We start from the raw sequence: 24,537 nt of genomic DNA, 5'->3' as shown, positions 1-24,537 counted from the left end.
GCCTAGCACTATTCTGCCCTGTCACAGGCCTAAAAAGCTTATTTATTAACCAATGACATTCACAGCATGCAGAGGGTAATCCCACATCACTCAGTGATTAAATTATATTAAAGTTATTTTGACTAAAAGAATATCTATTTGAAATTCAAAAACTGGAAATTTTAGAATTAAAGGAGTTACTATTTGAAATAAAAGTTCACATGATTGAGTAAGCATTCATTGAAAATGAAGATAATAAAGCTAGAAAAATAAAAGGATATTAATAAAAGCTGTTATTCCATGACATTCCTGCTAATTTAAAAGAATGCAATTTTAGGATGGAAAAAATTGTGAATTCCACCTTATCCAAATGATTGAATTAAATAGTGAGTAAAGAGACAAAGTAACACTTATGTGTTATATTGGGAAGAGGGCAAGACCATTTTATCACATTCTTTCCAAAACTGAACAACCTAAATTTAACAAGAGAAAATATTTGAGACTCTTCAAATGTGTCAAGGACATAATTTGCAGAATAAGAGATTAGAGACCAAATAACTTTTGAGATAAGTCGTGATTTCAGTACAAAATAACATATTTGACTCACCTTTCAAAACAGAATGTATGAAATTTTTATCAAAATTAAAATATAAAAATCCAAAAAAAAGACTGCTTTCTGTGTGATACATATAATATTTGGTTATATGCATTAGTCCATATGGCATTCTTTTCTTCTAGGAATAGACATTGCAAGGAGACTCAAATATAAATGTTATGGTTTCTTTTACTTGAGGGCACACCGTGACTAATATGCATGCCTTGCTGTCCAAATAAGAAACTCAAAAGTGAGGTGTAGAAAGCATTTCAGAACTTTATAGAGGGTGTCGTCCTCCGTGGAAACCTTAAACATTTGTGAGACACTATTGGAATGACTTAAGCCAACAGTGAGATCAAAATCTGAGTTAGGTCTCTGAATTACTGACTTGAATGCTTAAGCAAAAATTAGCAAATGAAATGTTAAATAGAATCTCTCGTGTTTTCATGGTATTTTTCAATAATATGGCCATATACGAATTTTTACTTTTAAGACTTTTGATTCTTGTAGTTACGTCTATAATTCCTGATTCTTTTGGCTCTAAAGTTTCAGCACATAGGAATTTCTATTGTTAAATAAACATAATTTAAATGTCATGAAACCTAAGATTTTTTTTAAAAACTGTCCTCAAATCCCTGTTCAAATATACTTCTCTGCTTTCTTAGCACAAACCTATTCCAACATTAAATGACTCCAATTAGATATGAAACTTCAAACCCATGAATTATGAGAGGGCTCTGAACTTGCCAAAAAAATTTCATATTAGACTTGATAATTTGTATTATACACTCCCACTGTATATTTAAAAGCTTTTACTATAAAACTTTTTTATAACAAAAGAGAGATGAAAAGATACTGTAATTATTCACAGAACACATTCAAGGCATCATTGCTGAGGAAATATAATATCCATGACATTCCTTTCCTGTAAATAGGGTAGTAATTGATAGGAGTGCTATTAGTCACAGAGTACCCATTCTTCTACTTATTCACACACACATACACACACACACACACACAATAGCTTTTTTCTCAGACTACTCAACCCTTCAAAATCAAACACATGGAACTCTTAGAGAATGAAATTTAAGTTCCAGGTAGATTTTAACTTTTTACTTTTTATACTTTTAACTTCAATAAAAATATTCTTATGGGAAGCAATTGATAATGTTCTACCAGTCTGAATAACCAGGGAGGCTCAGTTTAAGAAACTATCACTGATAAGATCTGACCTTATCAGTAAGTAAACTCTTCTTGAAGCTTCTTCTGACTGGTGAAGGCATAAATTGTTCTCATCTTCATGTGGAAATCTGCAAAGCCACACCACCCCTGAACTGACTGGTGTCTACCAAAGGTAGAGGCTGATGCACATGGTAGCAAAGCAAAGTTAGCAACCTGCACAGCACATGCAGCTGTTGCCTTTATTTTAAGTGGCCATCTTTGTCATTGCATGAAAGTACTTCCTAGTATCCAGATGTTGCAGGAGAAGACCCTTGTTCTTTCTGGCCACCCAGATAGCTTAGCCCTGAAATAATCACACAGAAACTATACTAATTAAATAACTAGTTGGCCCATTAGCTCTAACTTCTTTTTGGCCAATTATTACATCTTAATTTAACCCATTTTTATTAATCAGTGTATCACCATGAGATCATGGCCTACCAGCCAAGGTCTAGCATGTCTATCTCCGGTGTTCGATCCATAATGTCCCTCTAACTCTGTCCTTTCTCCCAGCATTCAGTTCTATCCCCCCCACCTACCTAAGTTCTGCCCTATCACCAGGCCAAGGCAGTTCCTTTATTCATTGACCAAGAAAAGCAACAACACAGAGACACATGGACCTCATACATCATTTCCCCTTATCTGTTTAAACAAAAATGGAAGGCTTTAATATAGTAAAATTACATATAACAGGTATCTATCAAGAATTACAGTTACAAAATTTATACCTATTTATCTTTCAATATAACTAAAGAAAGCTATAACTATAAATTATTCAGCTCCATCAAAGACTCCAGAAGGATATAATATTACCCAAGTAAACACGAAGTACATTGTAAGCAACTTCCAAAACTCTAGAAATGACAGAGACATCTTGCTACCTGGACAGTTCAAAGGTCTTCTGTTTCATTAAGGCATGTATCTTCAGCCTACAGCCCCATAATAGCTGGCATGTTTTGCCATGAAGCAGAAAATTTCTAAGACAGTTCAGTTGCGGCGAACTTTCTGACCAGCAGGAAAGAACAGCCACCAGACGAGGATTCTTCTCAAATCACGCTTTATTGGAGCCTCTTCGTTGTAGGGAGAGCAGAAAGCAAGGGGCCCGGAGCTCTGAACTATAGCTGCTTATATAGGGAGTCTGCCTAGCAACCTTTTGATACTTTGATCTGGAGACCCACCGGCAGGAAAGAAAGCAGGGGAGCATCCCTGTCAATTACAGACCAGGATGTTCCCCTGCCGGTCAGGGGAAGTGTGGGCAGCTAGATCACAACAACTCACCCTGTTTTCTGGTGGAAGAACTGCAACCCTAATATGGAGTTTATCAAGCGAGGCTGGGGCCAAATGCCATCTTGTAATGGCAGCTATTCAAATCGGCTCCCAGCATTCAGTCACTTTCTTCTGTATCCTGAAGAATGTCTTGCAGACTCTTTCATGAAACAGGAACCGCAATGGACTGTCTCACCTTTAGGCAAGATCAGCAATCATTTCTCTGCAGATCCTGCATATCCAGTTAAGCAGTCCAGGCAAGAGCAGTTTCTTGCCCGAATGGCTAAAGACCTCTTCAATGCCCATCTTCCTCTTGAAGTAATTGGTGCTGCCAAGAGCAGATGTGTCTCATTGTCATGAAAAGTCCTAAGTTATTAAAACATTTTAAATGCTATATTCTGAAGGTCTCTGAAAGATTTGAAGAATACCTAACTAACTGAAATATATCTCTATATATCTAGAAAATTTAATTAACATGACTACAAGTTTGACTATTATAGATACAAAAGCACAATACCTTAATTAAGATCAGAAATACATAAAACAAAATTGACCTTAAATTTCTATCAATAAACCAAGATCCATACCAATGCAAATTACTCATATTTATATCATATTCTCCTTTAAATGTAAACAACTTTTAAACAATATTTGGGGATATGGGCTTAGTTATTTCTCTCCAAATTTCTTTCTGCTCTTTGGGGGCACTGCTAATCAGGCGTTTCATGATGTATCCTGTGTGCTAGGTTTATCTCAGTCACCAGTTGCATGAAGTAATTTTTGAGGGTGTTTACAATGATCTTTCAGGGGGTCTTGTTTCATCATACCACATTAGTCTAGAAGGAATCCCCAGGTTCTCATCTTCTGTAGAAACAAACAGAAAACCTCTTTTCCAAAGCAACTTATCCTTAGACCCATATTTTGAAGTCAAGATATCTTTATAATATGTATGCTGGTTTAGCTTAGCTGCTCATACAATAAAATGTCTCTCTGTACTTAGTTTACTCACAGTCAAAAAATTCAAAGAAAACACAATAATATACATAAGACTCTCTGTGAATTTTACATATTTACATTGCTTGTTTTTGTTTACTCCTTTCAATCTATGACTATCTGTATGTACTCCATCTCTTTAAAGACTTTATTCTTTATTTTTTTAAAGCATTAAATTTATTTTATGACTCTCTATACTCTTTTTCTTTTCTCTTCTAAGCTTAAGTATATTTATCCAATACTATGACTCATCTGGATTTTCTTTATTGCATGTTTGTAATTATTTTATGACCAGAAGCATTTCTTAAAATGCTGTTTAAGAATCTAAGATGTGACATTTGTAGGTCAAATATGGTACTTGTACTTCCTGCTTGTCCAGCCCAGTCCAGCAAGGTGGAGCCACTTGCGCCTCTGAGCTGTGCACAGCACCCCAGTTTCAGGCACACAGCAGGTCCAAGTTGCCATCAAGTAAGCTACATCACTCTGCTCACAAATCATATCCAAATACTTGGTCTCCTGAAAGAGCCAGAGGTCGCACTGGCAGCATAGCCGAGAAAGCCAGCATTTTAAAATGGCCATGGCTGTTTTCCTGCTAAGGCTGAATCAGGAAAATCTCTCTGCAGCAAGCCACCAGCAAATAGCAAAAGAAGTTTTAAAAGAAATAACTATGCCAATATTTCCAAATACTGTTTATAATTGTTTACATTTAAAGGGGCATATGATATAGATATAGAATATAGATATAGAATGTTTTCCAGTAAGTCACTGTCATGTGGTGATATGCAAATTAATATAAATGGGTTAAATTAATATAAGAGTTAGCCAATAAGAAGCTAGAGCTAATGGGTCTAGCACTGTTTTAATTAATATAGTTTCTCTGTGGTTATTTCTGTTCTGTGAGATTGGACAAACAAGTGGCCCTGGGTCCTCCTCCTGCAACACCCAAGACATGCTAGTTAAAAAACATGCTTGGGATTAGAGGAGTTTCAAGACTCCTCCTGTCTTTGTAACCACTAGTCCGTTTCAAAAAAGAATTATATACGTATTTTATCTCTTGATTTAATTAGCTATTGGTATTATCAGGCCTTTTAAAAGAGGAATGAGTAGGTTCATTACACAAGAGCTCCCTGATTTTCGCATGTTGAAACTAGGATTTGGAGAAATGAGAGATAGAGCCACATGTCACATTTCCTTTGAAATGCTGCATGAATGATGGTAGTACTAGAAGCAACATCATCACAATTGGAAACCCTGCCTCCACTTCTGCTTCTTGCTGTAAAGCACACATAATGCTCCAGATAATATTTCCTAGAATACATTAAAACAAAAACTGCTAGCACAGCCAAATTTTTAACACACTTAGTATGCCTGTAAAACGGCAGGCCAATGTTATGTACAGAGAGGAAAAACTATAATATGAGTAGATACTGGGGTTTAAATGTCAAAGTTTTGAAGGCTAGAGGAATGTTTATATGAGTGCCATTATCTTCTAGTTGTCATTTATTGGCTGTTTACCTTCAGGTTATTTCTAAATCAAAAATGCAGAACACAATTCACTGAGTATTTTGTTTTTAAGTTAAAAAGTACTTTTAGTAAAGTTTGTGAATCCTATATACCCAGACGCCACTGTGGAGTCTGACCCTTCTCTCCTTCCCCCTGATTTCCATTTGCTCATTTGCTCATTCAGATTGTTTGGATCCCATCTCTATCCACGATTCAAGCAGAGATTCCTGATTTGTAAGTTTTCCCCCTAAATATATATCTATCTCTTAAAAAATAAAATAATAAAGTTTGTATATCTGAGGAAATATTATGATTCAGAAAATTTTCAATCAAATACTCACCTTAAATTGAAAGCGTTGCATGGGTACATAAAGAAATAGCATGACTCTCACTTCTGTTGCTAATATCAACAAGCAAATTCTAGACAGGTCATTGTCTTCTAGAGTTGTTCTAGGTTTTGAGTCATATTATATAACTTTGATTACCCCATTGCCCAGCTTCTAATCATCTTTACAACTAAAAATTATCCAGCTCACTCTTTCCCTTATGAGAAAAGTGTTCCATCACCTTTTATGCCCAGTGAGGTAAAGCTATAGGCTCCTCAAATAAAATTGCTGTTTAATTTACCCCAATTTCCTTGTGTCTGATATTATTTTGACCAAAACAATTGTCAAAGAAAAAAATTAATAAAACCAGAAACTATATTGCACACAATTTAATTTTATACTTATATCTAAAAAATACAATGCAAATCATATTTATCTATAGATAAAGAAGTTGTTACTCTTGTTAGTAACACACATATTAAACCATGTTTCTTGTGATTTTCTTGAATGTTGTAGCTTGAATGCATTAATGTGTATATAAATTTCCCAATTAGTCTTTAATGAGTAATTCTATCAAATGTTTTTATTACCTAAAAATCATAGACTGAGGCTAGATATTAGTCCTGTTTAATTAAATTGAAATCAAGTTGAGCATCTTAGAGTCTCCTTTGGGAGAATAAAGTCTGCGGTACATAACTTAACATCAACAGAAAATATGTTAATCTTCCATTTAGAAATTGTTTTAACAAGATATAGAACTGAATTTTTGAAAAATTGCCTATTAGCAAATCAGGAGTTAAGGGTTTTATCTTCACCTAAGAACTTCTATATGATTAATAAATAATCTATTTTAAATGTTCTTAAGACTGGAGAAAAGAGGAAAGACTCTCTGGAAATTGATTACCAAGCAACTTACACAAAGAACAGGATCATTGGTTTCCTCAAAAGAAAACGCCATGAGCAATGGCTGTGATCTTCTAAATGTAAAATAAAGAAACAGTGAAAGTAGCCATTTGTTCCTAGATCCATGAAATTGGCTTTGCTACAAAACACAAACACAAAACAATTAAAATTGCATCAAGGAAGTATTTATTAAATTGGATATCATATTGTACAAAAGCTGTTACCATTTCAACCAACATTATTGAAATTACAAGCAGCTAGACAAAAAATAAAAGATTATGTGTCAATTCAAACATCTGAGTATTTTTCTAATCCTGGTCCTGTCACTATCTGGTTGTTGAATTTGCCAATTTTTAAGTACCAGACCATTGTCTATTGATGTTTCGGGGCTTTTAAGCCATCTTATTTGTCAATTTCCATCCATACTGAAAACTCTCTAATGCTTTTACTCACCACAATTCCACTCAGGGATCCACTCACGTATGATTATTACTATTTTAATCACTCACGTTTTTGGAGTTGCTACATGATCCTCTGATGCTTGAGAATGATAACAGTCACGTTTGCATTAAAATTTTCTTTGAGAAAACAATTTTATTATTTAACTTACCAAAAGAGTTTTACAGAATTTTGTCTGCATGTAAACAGTAGAAAGAGTAGATATATAATATATTTATTTGAGGGGTGAACTATTTTTGACTAAGACTGTATTATGTTTCATGTGTCATTTGTGTGTTCCTTTATTTGTTTTTGTTTCTTTGTTTTTTTTTAATATTTTGTCCTATAATGCGGTTTGGAATTTTTCTTGTCATGAACTTCCAACTACTAAGAACCACATTTATAAGAAAATATTTTAGGAACATTGTTGCCAACCTTGATTTGAAGCTGGAGTTTATAAAATTTTCACATGGCCTATTTTAATAAGTTTTCCCACTGTAATTAAAAAAAAAAAGTTTGGAAAAAAAAAGTTTGGAAAAAAAAAGTTTGGTCACTGTACTAAAATTACCTGCCAAAACTTTCCAGTGTTTGTCCGTGGTGAGACTGACTATTAAAAGAGTCAATTAATACATTGAAACAAGAATACAAAGTTTCATACGTGAAACAGAACAGTAGGTCTAACCAATACTTTAGGAACAGAAACTCTCAGGGTATGTGTAGAAAGAGCAACCATTTCTTATTAAGTAGCATTTACTATAGGTATAATTTGAGGTAGTTAATGTTTTATAAAATTGAGCCTTTTTTCGCATTTTGATGAAATGTGTTTCAGGCTCTGTGAATCCAGCAACTCTAGTGGAAAATGTTAATGATTCTTTAAGGCTCTAAGACATACTAGCTTTCTGGTGCCCAATAATAAGAGAGCATATTTGTTTCCAGATGGAAGATTAATTAACACACAAAAACTGCTTTATCCATAAATATAGTTCTTTTCGAGGTTTTAGTAAGTTCACCAAAATATATACATGCATCTCCTTGGAACAAATTACAGCAAACCTGGTGCTGGGGTTGGGGAGGGGGTTGTTAAATAAGGCTTAACCAGTTGTTTTCTGTCTTTTAATTCAAATCAAGTAGAGCTGCTTCTGTAAATTGGAAATCTGTGTTTTTGTTATTCCCATTATTTCTTTCTGCAAGGTGTTTGCTAGAAGGAGAATCAAGCTATCTGTTTACATAATTATATGACAGTCTACACAATTCTATAGCATATGTGTTAGGTTAGTTATGAATGATTGGATTGTAGTTCAGAATTAGAACGTCTGTATTTTAGAAAAGCCAATCACTGTGAAATGAATGGGATTATTGTAGGCAGGAAAAAAAAAAAACAATTTCAGAATTAGACCGCCAGTATCAATGGGATTTAAAGTGAGAAACATTATTTACCTCTACCTAGTAATGATACAAGCTAAATGGAAGAATGCGAGTAAACAAGGCAGTGTAAGTCACCACTAAGTACAGTGTAACTTAAATTATTTCTGTTCAAGTGCATTTAAAGTGTCAATTAATTGCCTCCATTTCAGATGCACACCTATTCCCCAATTATCAAATTAAAATTTGAGCTGAATCAATGAGCACAATGATGGTTTAATTATATTAAACCACATGGAATAAACAGTGAGGGAGTGTTTGTGCAGATGGCCACCCGCGTCTGACACCTCCAGGCATCGCCAATGACAAGTACCATTCTCTTGGTGAATAAAATCGCTTTATTTTACCATCATTGAAGCATCCTTACTTTTAAAAGATAGGAGAATGGGTTGTGATAGAAGGGTTTAAGGGAATTACAGAAGGAGAAATCTCAGACACAGATGTACTTTTTTTTTCTGAGGGCACCAGGTGTTTTAAATGCCACCAGAAGGGTGCTCCAGGCGATTCCATGCTGTCCAAGATAGCTTGGCATAGATTATCTGAAAGCTTTTGTGTCTTTTCAGCTTTTGATTAAAGGCCAGTGTCAGGACTCCTCGGGGCTTTTGCTTGGTACAGTAAAGCCGAGGGATTTTTTTTTTTTATGTTGCTGCCAAAAAGATGCCAGTTAGGATAATTACATTTCAATTTAAATTGGTAATTTTATGAAAATTTAAACCAGAATATGTCTCACCCAAATCTCCTTACTTTTATTCCTCCCAAACATGCATACACACACACACACACACACACACACACACACACACACACACCCCTCTTGTTTGGGCAGAGACAATGACAGCAGTCCACCAGAACCTTCCCATGACCCAGAGCTATGTGCCAGGAATTAAACAGATGAGCAAAAAATTGAACAGAGACTGTTTTCTTCATCCAAATTCATCTTCTAGCCTAGATTTATCACTAAGGTACATTGGAACCATCCCAGGGCATCCTAGCTTCTAGTATCTTTCTTTCTGCAGATGCCAGCAAAAGAAGTTTTAGACCACAACTGTAGTATTTAAGACACTGTTTTTCATTCATAGCCAAGCTTTGTATTTGTTAACAGGATGTAGAAAAGGAATCAAACCTACTCGGAGTCTCTCACCCTCATGGTGAAAGAAAAGGGACACAAGTGGCCAGATGAACCCTGAATTTTCTGTCTGCCACTTTCTTTCTCCAGGACACATACGCAAGCTTGGCAGCACCAACACAGTGGAAGTAATGTTCCTTTGTTTAGAATGCAGTGTGTACGAACATTTACATAATAAAATACACACACAAATAACAGATGGTGAAGAGACACTCATTTCGCCACATGTTGTAAGCACAATATCGTTCCTTGATGATCTCATTTCTCTTACTTCTCCCTACAGATGTCTACCAGCTATTTAACCTCGGGGGTTATTCAGATGGTGAAAGGTTCTGAAGACAGCTACAAAGCTGGCTACAGAATTGTTCTTTTCCATCAGGTGCAAATGCCCTTTCTGGATGGAGTTATCAATCTACACACACACACACACAAAAAAAAAAAAATACATGTCAAAAACAAAAATCTTTCTTCTGTCAAAAGAACTAAACATAATCTCCGTTTTTTCATGAGTTTTTTGGGGGGCAGATATTGCCTTATATGTAGCCATGAATACTGGGGAAATGATAACTCAGAGGTCATTTTCCTCTAACACTTTTTTTGTTCCAAGCAGAACACGGCATATTAATACTTTTAGATTTTAAATAGATAGCCTTCTTTCAGTGGTCCATCTATAATGAGTGGTCCATCTATAAGAGTACACGTCTCCCAGATACTCTGTTCTCACATTTCAATCTGCTATTAGAGTTTCAGCTAAAATGTAGGGTAACCAATATGTTCTGCAATGTAGGGTAATAAATATGTTGTGCTGTGAGTTCCCTTTAATTTATCCTGAGATAACACTTCTCTCAAAACACACATTCCATTCTTTTCAGTGAGATCTAGTGTACTTCAAAGTTTACTGATAACATATAAAATTAACCTTTTTATTTATAAATGCACACTACTCAAAACCATATAGTAATTAAAAGTTACAATGTATAAAAGCAGCCATACCATACCCATTTTATAGAGATGAATATATGTTAAGTTAAAGGAAAATAACTGTTGACCCAGAATAAGAATCTGCATTGGCCTACCTCGAATTCATAAATTCCTCTAAGAGAAGACATCTTTACCTCACATTTAATTATTAAAGTGCAACAACACATATGGAGGTCAAAAATAACAGCCAAGCACATTTTTTTTCTAAGAAACCAACAGTGAAATTATTCATGAAAGCTAAACAAAAACAATCATATACCATACATATCTTAAAAATATTGTTCAGAATAGACCTAATAAATGGAGTAAAATGTTTTTAAAAAATGCTAAGATCAGAAAAGCTATTGGAAGGGGGAAAAGAGGTAGTTAATTTACATTTCTTAGAGCTGTTTAAGGTGAACTGGTGGCCAATTGTACACAGGTACATTGAAGAGTTGGCAAAGACTCTTTCACAAACAAAGACGAGAGAGAAACAGAGAGAGAGAGAGAGAGAGAGAGAGAGAGAGAGAACAGCCATTGAAAGTTAAGAGGAGAAAAGCAGGTAAGCATAGAAGTCATCAGATGGTTGGATGGGGTAAGCAAAAATCTTGAACTTTAGTCATTGGTTACAACAAATATAGACAAAGAAAATAAAATAGGAGATGGAAATAAAATGTTTAAAGGCTACAAAAGGAGGGCAAGCATTGACAATTTGACAGAACTTACTAGTAATCACTAGACTTGAAAGCTTAACAATCCTCAAGAGCCTATGTTGTGCTTATAAAATGGAATTCCTTAGAAATGGGAACAGAAGACAAATACCCAGGGAAATCATTCCATTTCTTGATAGCTATCCAGAAAACAGATCTTTGCATTAGCATCTCCTCCCATCCTGTACACTCTTTATATCGGTAAATTTACATGTTCTGTTACCTATGCTACTATGTTGCTTTCTTTCTTAGTCCTAGCCAGAATAGTAGTCATTGAGATAAAGCAATCATGGGGCATTTTCATGAGTTTATATCTAAGTCAAAAACTGCTACTTGTCACTGACATTAGGTCAAAGGTCAAAGAAACTGGACTGTGAACTTGATGTATCAAATGCTAGGTAAAATTTCATTTCTCAGCATTTGAAGTCTTCCATAGAAATTTTCTATTAAAAAAAGAAGGAGGTAAGACTATCACCAGTAGAATAGTCTCATGACTCTCTTTGGATGATTAAGTATCTACCTAGATAACCAAGTCAATTTCTCATTAACTCCTCTCAAGAATGTCCTGGAGCAGACCTCTTTGTCACACATACAAGTCAATAATCTTGAATTCAGAATAAGTCTGAATTCAAGGAAAAGTTTATTTGGTGGTTTGAAAAAAAGAATGGCCCCATAGACTCATATATTTGAATACTTAGTCATTAGGGACTGGCACTATTTGAGAGGATTAGGAGGTGAGGCCTTGTTGGGGAAGTATGTCATTGGGGATGGGCTTTGGGGTTGCAAAAGCCCAAGCTAAGCCCAGTGGCTGTCTCCTCTTACTTCCTGTGGATCCAAATATAGAACCCTCATATATTTTCTAGCACAATGCCTGCCTGTCTGCCACTGTGATGCCTGCCAAGATGATAATGGACTAAACCTCTGAAACTGTAACCAAACCCCAATTAAACAGCTTCTGTCTCTGGCAGATCCATGGTATCTCTCTGACTCTGCTTTCTTCCTCCAAGAATTTAGTTCAGTCTTCTCCATCTACCTAAGTTTTGCCCTATCAGGCCAAGGCAGTTTGTTTATTCAGTAACCAATATAAGCAACACATAGAGAAGACTCCCACATCACCTCCCCTTTTCTGTTTAAATATAAGGGAAGGTTTTAACTATTACCTAAGTACACAAAAGGTGCATTGTAAGCAACATCCAAAACTCTAGAATTGACAGAGACATTTCACTTCCTAGACAGTTACCCAAAGGTCTTCTGTACTGTTGACGTGTCCATCTTCAGCTTATAGGTCCTGATGGAGGTGGGTCTTCTATCTTATCTGTTGCTTTCATTGGTTAACTAATAAAGAAACTGCTTGGTCCTCTGATAGGGTAGAATTTAGATAGGCAGAGTAAACAAAACAGAATGCTGGGAGAAAGAAGCTGAATCAGGTAGTCGCCATGATTCTCCCACTCCAGACAGTTGCAGGTTAAGATCTTCCCTGGTAAGCCAGCTCATGATGCTACACAAAATATTAAAAATGGGTTAGATCAATATATAAGAGCTAGCCAATAAGAGGTTAAAAGTAATGGGCCAGGCAGTGTTCAAAAGAATACAGTTTCCATGTAATTATTTCAGGGCATAAGCTAGCCATGCAGGAGGCCAGGTGCCAGGGACACAGCCCTGCCACTCCTATTACTACAAGACCCATAGTATCCAGCAGACTTTTCCATGAAGTAAGAAATTTCAAAGACTATTCAGTCACTTTCTTCTGTATCCTGCAGAATGTCTCTAGACTCTTTCATGAAGCAGGAACCAAAGGATCATCTCACCTTTAGGCAAGTTCAGCAGTCATTTCTCTGTGGGTCCTGTATGTCTAGTTTGGCAGTCCAGGCAAGAGCAGTTTCTTGCCCAAATGGCTAACCAACTCCATAAGAAGCCTCTTCAATGATCATCTTTTTCTTGAAGTAGATTGGTACTGCCAGGAGCAGATATGTCTCATTGTCATGAAAAGCAATAAGTTTTTAAAACATTAAAATGCCATATCCTGAAGGTCTCTGAAAGATTTGAAGAATATCTAACTAACTGAATTATATCTCTGTACATCTAGAAAATTTAACTGACATGACTACAATCGTGACTATTATAGATGACTATCCAATAACCTATATTTCTTAATTATACATTACATTTTTAAATGAACTACACAATCACAATACCTTAATCAAGATCAGAAATACATATACATATAACAAAATTAACCTTAAATTTATATCGATAAACCAAGATTCATACCAATGCAAATTATTCATATCTATATCAAGTAAACTCTACTTTTAGATAGATCCCTCATTTAGAAACTTTAACTCTAGCAGAAGTTATCCAAAATATCACTGAAGCCCTTTGTTTTCTAGCTTCCATTTCATTCTATATATTTTAGGTGGCCTCCTGAAAATCATTTTCCTAAATTGTGATATCCTATCTAAAAACTGGCCTCATAGATATCATCATCCCAGTTTGATCCCTCTGCTGGTATGGGAAATACTTCTGTATATGTGTTGTTTTTATTAGTTAGTGAGTAAAGAAGATGCTTTTGGCCAATGGCTTAACAGAATATAGCCAGGCTGGAAGAGAGAGAGAGAGAGAGAGTAGGCAGAGTCAGGGAGAAGCCATGTAGCCCTGCCAGAGAGAGATGCACTAGAACCTAGCCAGTAGGCCACAAGCCTCATGGTAAAATACAAAATAATAGAAATGAGCTAATTTAAGATATAAGAGTGAGCTAGGAATATGAATGAGCTAATAGGCCAAGCAGTGTTGGAAATAATATAGTCTTTGAATTGTTAATTCATGGTCTGGGAAGCCAGCAACAAATAAGTAGCCTCCACCAACAGATTGGTGCTCATGGCAGCTTCCTGGGCTGTGCTCCTAGCACAGACTCTGGTTCTTTCAGGAGGCTGAGCCCAATCTTCTTAATGGCATTACATAGACCTGCTGCATACCTGGAACTGACTTGGTGAACATATCTCTGCCATGTTGGATTGGGCAAAGCCAAAAGGCAAAGCAGCCTTAGTCCTAGTAAGACCAATGCTCCTGGACAGAAAAGGATTCGACATACATAATAAGGCAGATTCAGACATAAAAGAACTCTCAACAAGACACACTGTGTTTAAAAAATGGACATAGGCTTGTGAGAGAAAAGAAAAAGAGTATAGAGAGTTATAAGAAAGTAAGTGGTTTTTAAAAATAAAGCAAAGTCTTTAAAGAGACACAGTAAACTTGTAGAAAAATGCTGGGAGCCGATTTGAATAGCTGCCATTACAAGATGGCATTTGGCCCCAGCCTCGCTTGATAGATAACTCCATGTTAGGGTTGCAGTTCTTCCACCGGAAAACAGGGTGAGTTGTTGTGATCTAGCTGCCCACACTTCCCCTGACCGGCAGGGGAACATCCTGGTCTGTAACTGACAGGGATGTTCCCCTGCTTTCTTTCCTGCCGGTGGGTCTCCAGAAAAGCAGTTAAAGTATCAAAGTATCAAAAGTTGCTAGGCAGACTCCCTATATAAGCAGTTATAGTTCAGGGCTCCTGGCCCCTTGCTTTCTGCTCTCCCTACAACCAAGAGGCTCCAATAAAGCGTGATTTGAGAAGAATCCTCGTCTGGTGGCTGTTCCTTCCTGCTGGTCAGGAAGTTCGCCGCAGAAAAAGTAATAGGAATAAAGAAAAATAAGTCACATAAGATGAAATATACACAGATAGTCTGGATTATGTATATTATTGTGTTTTTGAATTTTTAGACTGTGAAGGAGCTAAGTTCAGAGAGACATTTCATTGTATAGGCTGTTAAGCTAAACCAACATATATATTTTAAAGGTATCTTGATTCCGAAAATTGGGTATAAGGATTTGTTGCTTTGGAAATGAGGTTCTGCTTTTGTGTCCACAGAAGATGAGAACCTGTGAATTATTTCCAGACTAATATGCTTTGATGGACCAAGACTCCCTGAAAGGTTGCTGTGAACACCTCCAGTAAATTACTTCACCCAACAAAAAGCAGGAAGCAGTTTGGAGAGAACAACACCCAAATTTCTAAATGATTGTTTATAAATGTTTGTTTACATTTAAAGGGGGATATGCTATGAAGATTTGCCTTGGTATGGATTTTAGTTTATTGATACAAATTTAAGGTCAATTTTGTTATATGTATATTTCTACACTTGACTAAGGTATTGTGTTTGTGCAGCTCATTTAAAAATGTAAGGTATAATTATGAACTATAAGTTAACAGATACACATCTATGATCAAGCTTTTAGCCAGCCATGTTATGTTTTCTAGATGTATAGAGATATATTTTAGTTAGATATATATTTTTCAAATCTTTCAGAGATCTTCAGAGTACGGCATTTCAAATGTTTTAAGAGCTTAAGACTTTTTAGGACAGTAAAACACATCTGCTTCTGGCAGTACCAATCTGCTTTAAGAGGATGATGGGCATCAAAAAGACTCCTTATAGAGTTTGTTAGACATTTGGGCAAGAAACTACTCTTATCTGGACTGATTGATGTTATTTTGTATAAACTGGACATGCAGGATGCACTTTATGAAAGTGTCTTTTAGACATTCTGAAAGGCACAGAAGAAAGAAACTGATAGACTTTGCCATTAAAAGGCAGAACAGATCTTCAGATTTCCTGCTTCATGGAAAAGTCTGCAGGATACTATGGGCCTGTAGGCAGAAGATTGGATGCCCACAAATGTTACAGAAGAACTCTGAGTGAATGTCCAGGCAGCAAGATATTTCTGTCAATTCTAGAGTTTTGGAAGTTGCTTACAATGTACTTCCTCTTAACTTAGGAAATATTATATCCTTGTGGAGTCTTTGTTGGAATTGAAGAATAGATATTTATAATTATAGTTTTCTTTAGGTATGATAAAAGATAAAGTAAATATAAATATTATAACTGTAATTCTTGCTTGATACCTGTTTTGTTGTATGTAATTTTACCATCTTAAAATTAAAACCTTCCTTTTTGTTTAAACAGAAATGGAGAAATGATATGGGAAGTCCTTCTATATATGTGTTGCTTTTATTGGTCAATGATTAAAGATGTTACTTATGGCCAATGGCTTAACAGAATATAGCCAGGCTGGAAAAGATATATATATAGAGAGAGCAGGTAAAGTCAGGGAGAAACCATGTAGCCCTGCCAGAGAAAGACAAACCAGAACTTTGCCAGTAGGCCACAAGCCTCATGGTAAAATATGAATTAATAGAAATTGGTTAATTTAAGACATAGAGTGAGCTAGAAATATACATAAGCTAATAGGCCAAGTAGTGTTGCAAATAACATAGTTTCTGAGTGGTTATTTCATGGTCTGGGCAGCTGGGAATGAATGAGTAGCATCCACCAACACTCTGCATTAACAGTCTTTATTTATAGAGACAAGAGAAAGGAGGAGAGAATTTAGAGTTTTTCCCAGACCTCTTCTTACTTAACTTAGAAATAACAAATCTGCCTCAACTTGATGTGCCATGCTTTGTTGGCTCCCAGGGGAGGCCTTTCCCTTTCTGAGGAGTGTGATGGGGGAGAGTCTTCTGTTTTGTGTTAATTTCATTGGTTAAATAAAGAGACTGCCTTGGCCCTTTAATAGGACATAAAATTAGGTAGGCGGAGTAAACAGAACAGAATGCTGGGAGAAAGAAGCTGAGTCAGGCAGTCACCATGATTCTCCCACTCCAGACAGACGCAGGTTAAGATCTTTCCTGGTAAGCCACCTCGTGGGCTACCCAGATTATTAGAAATGGGTTAGCTCAATATGTAAGAGGTAGCCAATAAGAGGCTGGAACTAGTGGGCCAGGCAGTGTTTAAAAGAATACAGTTTCCGTGTAATTATTTAGGGGCATAAGCTAGCCGTGTGGGCAGCCAGGTGCCGGGGACACAGCCCCGCTGCTCCTATTTCAACAGAGGAAAAGTAGCCCGCTGCTCCTGATGCAACAGGAGTGGTTGGAGGAAGATTGAATAAAGGAATAGGAGGGAATGGGAGGAGAGGAGGGAGGGAAAACTGTGGTTGATATGTGAAATAAAAAATAAAGAAATGACAGAATCATATTATAACAACCAAAAGTTATTCTGTAGAAAGAGCTGTGGGCAGGCCTTCTTTTTGTCCTGCCCATCTCCCGCATGGTTAGCTTTACACTAGAAATAACAACACACAAATTGCATTCATTTAAACACTGCCTGGCCCATTATATCTACCCCTTTCTTGTCTAACTCTCATACCTTGCTTAACCCATTTCTAATAATCTGAGTAGCACCACGAGGTGGTGTCTTACCAGGAAGATTCTAGTATATGTCCATCTTGGGCTGGAGCTTCATTGCATCTGACCCAGAGAGCAGAGGCATGGTGATTGCCTCACTTCCTCCCAGCATTCTGTTCTGTCTACTCCATCCACCTAAGGGCTGGCCTATCAAATGGGCCAAGGCAGTTTCTTTATTAACCAATGAAAGTAACTCCTCCATCAATATTCCTTAGGAGATATATCTATCTTATCACTAGCAATTTTATAGCCTCATGATAACTGCTCCCTTCCCCCTTTTCTTTGGCTTTGAGTGAGAAAGCCATCCTATTCTTATTAACCATTACCTTCATAACTCATCGTTAACCCTGGATGCTCTCTGATGCCTGCAACTGGTCATTAAGCTAATTTTCATTACTCCATTTCATTATCCCTTCTTCTGAGATACCAATTTTATTTAGCATGCTCAATATTCTTTTTCATCTACTGCCCTAAAACACAATGATGAAAAGCAACTGTGGAAGGAACAAGTTTGTTTTTCCCTTGTAGTTTACAGTCCATCCTGGAGGGAAGTTAGGGCAGAAACTCAAAGAACAAACCTGGAGGCGGGAACTAAATAAAACAGTATGGAGGAGTTTTGCTTGCTGCCCTCCCAGTTTCACATTCAGCAAATTTTCTTTTAGTTCTCAGAAATACATAGCCAGTGGTGGCACTGCCCACAGTAGCTGTGACATCCTATAGCAACTATTAATCAAGAAAATGCTCTACTGGCTTGCCAAGAGACAATAAGATTTTGTCAAATGAGGTATTTAATCAAGTGTGATTCCTGTTATCAGATGGCTCTGTTGACCAAGAAACTAACTGACACACCTACATAATCTAAAAATGAAGATTTATGGAAATGTATAAACAAAATAAAAAAGCTTCAAAACCAAAAAAAATGTGACATAAGTCATAAGAATTACAACTACCACCTCCCTTCTCACTTTCACTTTCATGAGACCACACTAAACATCTTTCAAGGCTATGTTCTTTTCAATTACAGCAAGTTTTAAAACTTAGCCTTCTTCATTTTTTTACAGTAAGAATAAAAATAACCATAAACTAAAATATAGAAGTTATAATTTATATTTATTCAAAAAGTTAAGCGGTATGTCTTTTCCTTGTTCACATCTCTTAAGAATGCTACAAATATAAGTAGATGCATATGAAAATAACATAGCACTCTTTAATTGCTATAATGTTGTAAAAGTACTTTTTTGTGACTTTAAAACTAAGAGCCTAACATCTCTGATAACTGAAACTTGACTCTGTCAGTCATGTCACATCTATAGTCCCACCTGTTTATCTGGAAAAGTCAAACACAAGCTAATCATCTTAAGAGAGATAAGCAACTTCCTTTAACTGATCTTGAATATTATTAGCAGTATAATCTCTTAAAAGAATCAGGTTTCCCAACAAATTTCTACATGTTTCTGCTGTAAAGAGGGATGCATTCTTGGAAACAATTACCCTGCAAAGCTACTTTCATACATTTGTGAAAGGATTGTCAAACACTTTCAGCCCTTGAAATTTTTCTCAGTGTCCAAGCAAACCATCAGTGATGGAATAGTTTGCAAGGATTCACAGCTGAAAAAGAAAAGAAGAGAAAAGAAAAGAAAAGAGAAGAAAAGAAAAGAATAACAGAATGACATGGAGATGCCTCAGGACTACATACTTCTTTAAATAGGAATGTCCACTAAAATAGAAAGAGTTGCTGAAAGGAGATAAGGACAAATGAGGAAAGAAAAATAAAAGAAATTCTTTATTCAGCCTGTGCCCCTTGGTGGGCTGCTCACTGTGATGCCTCAGTGTGGAAATCCTCTTTGAATTCTACCTTAGTCCCTTTCTTTTCTCACCACAGGGCCTTTGTTCCTGCTACCACAGAGAATAAAGGACTAATGCCTGCTCATGCCCATGGAAGGCTTGTCCCTTCTTTGTAAATATGGAGGACGGGTGGATTGAGGGGGAGTGGGATGAGGGAGTGGAAGGAAAGGAAAAAGGGGAGGCTGTGGTCAGGATGTAAAGTAAATAAATGAATTACCGAGAGAGAGAGAGAGAGAGAGAGAGAGAGAGAGAGAGAGAGAGAGAGACTATGGCAGCCAAAATGAAAAGGTGTATCACACTCCTTTCCACCAAGACTCAGAGAACATGGAGAAGAGGGAATGGATAACACAGTAGCACCACTTTCAACACACACATACACACACTCATACTTAAACTGTGCCTTCGAAAGCATAACAAGGTCATACACTGAAACCAGTCTAATACTGATTGTTACCACAAAGGCTCAAATGCAAGGTTGAAGCATCCCAGTTATGAGATGTTGCTGTCTGTGCTTCAACTCCAGTTTTTTCACTTTTTAGATTTTTTAACACTAAGTAAACTAGTAATTAGTTTCATCTATAAAAAGGATGACAAGATGCTATACCATGTTAAATATTATTGGTTCAACAGTACCTAAATATAGTAAACAGAAATTATACTCACAGAGACAGTGATGACGATGTTAAGTAGATAGACAGAATGATATAGATATATACATATAGATAGATGATAGATAGATACATAGATAGAAGATGATAGATAGATAGATAGATGATAGATAGATAGATAGATAGATAGATAGATAGATAGATAGATAGATAGATAGATAGATAGATAGATAGATGATAGATAGATAGAGATAGATGATAGATTTTAGACAAATAGACACATATATATGTGCATACTTATATATATATATACATACATATACATACATACACACATAATACATGGATTGATAGACAGATGAGCAGACATTAGACATACAGGCCATATAGACCCTAAGGACAAGTTTTCATTAAAACTATTAGTATGATAAGTTCTCTTGCAATTAGTAATGACACCTTAATTTAATTTAGTCAACTTTTATTTTTTGGAGTTAAAGTAAGAATAAGCTACTAATATAATTTTGTTCTTCCTAGGTACACTTGTGTTACACTATATCAGACCTGGTAAAAGAATAGAAGTGGGAGAGTTTAAGGCCATAAAGTTTAGTACTTTGATCATTTCTTATGTTTTATGTCTATTATCAATGGAGTCTGACAAATTATTTGTAAACATACATGAAAGATTATGAAATATATGGTATATTCTCATACTATAACTGTTATAATTATAAGCACATATTGAAATATTTATAAAATAATGATGTCTGAAATGGCCCTACTTTTTTCATTAAATCAAGATTGATACTATTTTTCCATTTCAATATGCTGACTCATGGAAGAGTAGTGGAACAGTAACCCCAAAAGAGAACTAATATACAAACTGCAGGTTCGTTTTTCATTTCTCTTTCTTTATTTTCAACAAGCTCCACCATGATATGAAAGAATTGAGGCCTTTGTGTACTGTTCTTTCCAACACAGCCTGATCTTGAGAAGGTGATCTATTGCAAAGGGTTATACAATTGGAGCTTGGAATTGTGCTATAAACAGAGAAACTCTGTCTTGAGGGAGATTCTATTTCATAGGCCTGTTGGTTTTCTTAGGAGATATAAGACATGTCTAACCTACAAATGACTGGAAAATGAGAAGAGCAGATGTAAAATGGGGACTCAATCTTCCCAAAGGATATTGTCTTAAAACTTGAGAATCTGGAAACCATTTCAAAAGATTGTAGGTGAACCCGGTTGCCTCAGAGGAGAAGTACATAGAATTACATAGAACACTCTGGTTATGTTACAATGGCTCAGGGAACAATTCAATTTCATTTTTTTCCTCTGGACATTTATAGAGATGAGGGTTAATATTACAAGATTTATAGAATACAGTATAGCATAAAATAAATGGCAAGAGAGACGAAAATACTTTGAGCCCCATATACCCTGGAGTATATGAAAAGTCAACCTCAAACTATGAATTTGAGTCATAGCACCAAGGCAAATGAGGTCAAATTTCCCTAACAGCTAATGTCTAAAATAGCTACCAAACTAAAGTTACATTTGTGAATTTCCCTAGAGCTATAGCAACAAATCAGATTTCTGTGATCTTCTTTAAGAACTTTAGAATATTTAAAGTTCTTGGATACTTATCCATTATGGGACATATGATAGCCAAATCAACACATAAACAGTATAGTATTGAATAATAAGTAGTAATGCTAAGACCAAAGCTGCATGTCATGGTATATAACTGTGACCTTTGGATTCAACAGATGAAGGGGAAATAAGTGAGAATTAAAGGCCAACCTGGCCTATCTACTTGATTACTTGGTTTGCTCCTCATTCTTATCTATTGAAAATTCTGCTGCCTTTGTACATGAACAATCACTTCCTCTTGCTGCAAGAGGAGTTTCATTGTCCCCAACCTTAGGCAGTTTGGTTCACATTGAATTTAGTGCCATTGGACATACTCTAACAATAAGAGAGTTATGCAGCATAACTTGAAACCTGTATATTTCTTTTCTTATATTTAGTTGGAATTCCACATTCTTTCTTCAAGTGAGTTTTTACCTCATTTTCTTTCTCTTTCCTTTCTAGAATTTCCATAATTAATTTTATCAACAGTATCCATAGCACGTATCCCCTTCAGTTCTCTTACTCTTACACTGTCTTATTTAGTACCGGCTCTATGATTTCAATAACCTATCTTGAGAGTCATTATTCTCTTTTATCAGTTTGATAACTTGCTATTAAAATGCTAATAAACTTTCTATTTATTTATGTAACTGAAATTTCCAAATTGGATTTTTCCAAAAAATAATTGCCAATTTAGAGAAAATTAGTTATAAATTGAGTGTTAAACATGCCACGCAGACTCACGTATCTAAAGAATGAATCTTTAGTGGCAACACAGTTTTGAGCCATGTTTTTCTACTGGTAAAAGCTGGTCTTAGACATTTTGCTGGGTTTACCCTGAACTATCTATTAATTTGTCTATATTCATAATGTGACCAGTTGCTCACATTATTATGGTACTCCTTGTTGTGATAGGGAGCAGTGGGCTACGTCTCCGGCACCCGGCCGCCCGCATGGCTAGCTTTACCCAATATAATTACATGGAAACTGTATTCTTTTAAACACTTCCTGCCCCATTAGTTCCAGTTTCTTATTGGCTAGCTCTTACATATCGATCTAACCCATTTCTAATAATCTGTGTAGCTCCACGAGCTGGCTTACCAGGAAAGATCTTAACCTGCGTCTGTCTGGAGTGGGAGAATCATGGCAACTCCTTGACTCAGCTTCTTCTCCCAGCATTCTGTTCTGTTTACTCCGCCTAAGGGTTGGCCTATCAAATGGCAAGTTTCTTTATTAATAAGAAATCACTCCCACATCAACTCCTAATCATCATGCCTTCTTTACGAATGATGGGATAACTCACTAAGAAACCATGAGCCAAAAAAAATCCTTCCTGTTTTAATTCATCTATGTCAGGAATTTGGTCACAGAAATGAGAAAACTAGTAAGGATATTAGGAGGAATAGGGCATTTGCCATGTTTACATTGGACCACGTGTCTCACAGGCCTTCAAAGCTTGTTTTCATAAAATGTAGAAAAGTATGGAGCTATGATATAATATACCCCTAGAACATAATAATCAGAGTTCAGGAAACCTTTCTGCTGAAAGTTGAAAAAATTAAAATGATGAGATAAAAGTGGACAATAAAGACTGTAGCCATGAAGCGTCAGAAGGAAACAAGGGCTTCATTGTGAACTGGACTAATGGCCATTTATGACACATACTAGAAAGGAATGTAGCAATGATATATACTGTCTTTGCAATTTAATTGCAGCACAATGGATTGAGCCCAGATTCTCACGCATACTGTGCCTCAACACTGAGCCTTATCCCAAGCTGTCTTTAAAATTTGGGTGAGATTGAATTCAAAATAAATGGTCAGTTTCCTTGGTGAAAAAATATCAAGATATTACAGCATTTTGGTTGTGGTATGTGTGCTAAAGGATTTGTTTAGCTCTGTTTATAGTGAGAATTTAGATAAAAGAATAGGAGCATTATGCCACCAATTAAACGCTCCAAGGCACACAAAAAGATGTAAAGTGATTTCAAAAAGACTTTTCTTTAAAAAGAGAGCACTGGCTGCTCTTCCAAAGGTCCTGAGTTCAATTTCCAGCAACCACATGGTGGCTCACAACCATCTGTAATGAGATCTTGCGCCCTCCTCTGGTATGCAGGCGTACATGGAGACAGAATGTTGTATACATAATAAATAAATAAAATCTTTAAAAAAATAAAGAGAGAGTACTTTGAGAACATGAAGCAGCAGGAAAGAGGTGCCTGGTTAAAACTTAATTCTATAGAAATAAGTTTCCTAGTTTATCCAGACTGACATTCAATCAGCTGAAGCCATGACTGAAAGAGAACCAGATACATATCCAACTGGCAGATACTGATAGAAGTTGCAAAATGTGCCTGACATTAGGTTTTCTAGAATCTTAAATATAAAAAGTATGGGGTCAAGGAAGCTTACACCAAGCTTCCAGGAAAAAAAAATCAGAGCTGGCTGAGAAATCTCTGTTGTCTAATCTAATATTTTGTTGAAGTGGAGAAGTCAGAATATTAGAAATGAGAATAAAGTGAACATTTTATGAATAAATATGTAAACAATGGCTGGCATACTCCCAAGAGAATAAAATATGTAACATAGACAGCAAGGCAGGAACAGCCACGCCCCCAAGACCACATCAAGTGACCTCCTGCCCCAGATGCTTCTTCAATAGAAGAATGGATGAAGAAAGTATGGAATATATACATATTAGAGTACTACTCAGCAGTAAAAAACAAG

Source organism: Microtus ochrogaster, chromosome 2, assembly GCF_000317375.1.
Source record: "Microtus ochrogaster isolate Prairie Vole_2 chromosome 2, MicOch1.0, whole genome shotgun sequence".
Taxonomy (NCBI): Eukaryota; Metazoa; Chordata; class Mammalia; order Rodentia; family Cricetidae; genus Microtus; species Microtus ochrogaster.
The sequence above is the reverse complement of the archived record's forward strand: the minus strand, read 5'-3'. Positions refer to the sequence as shown.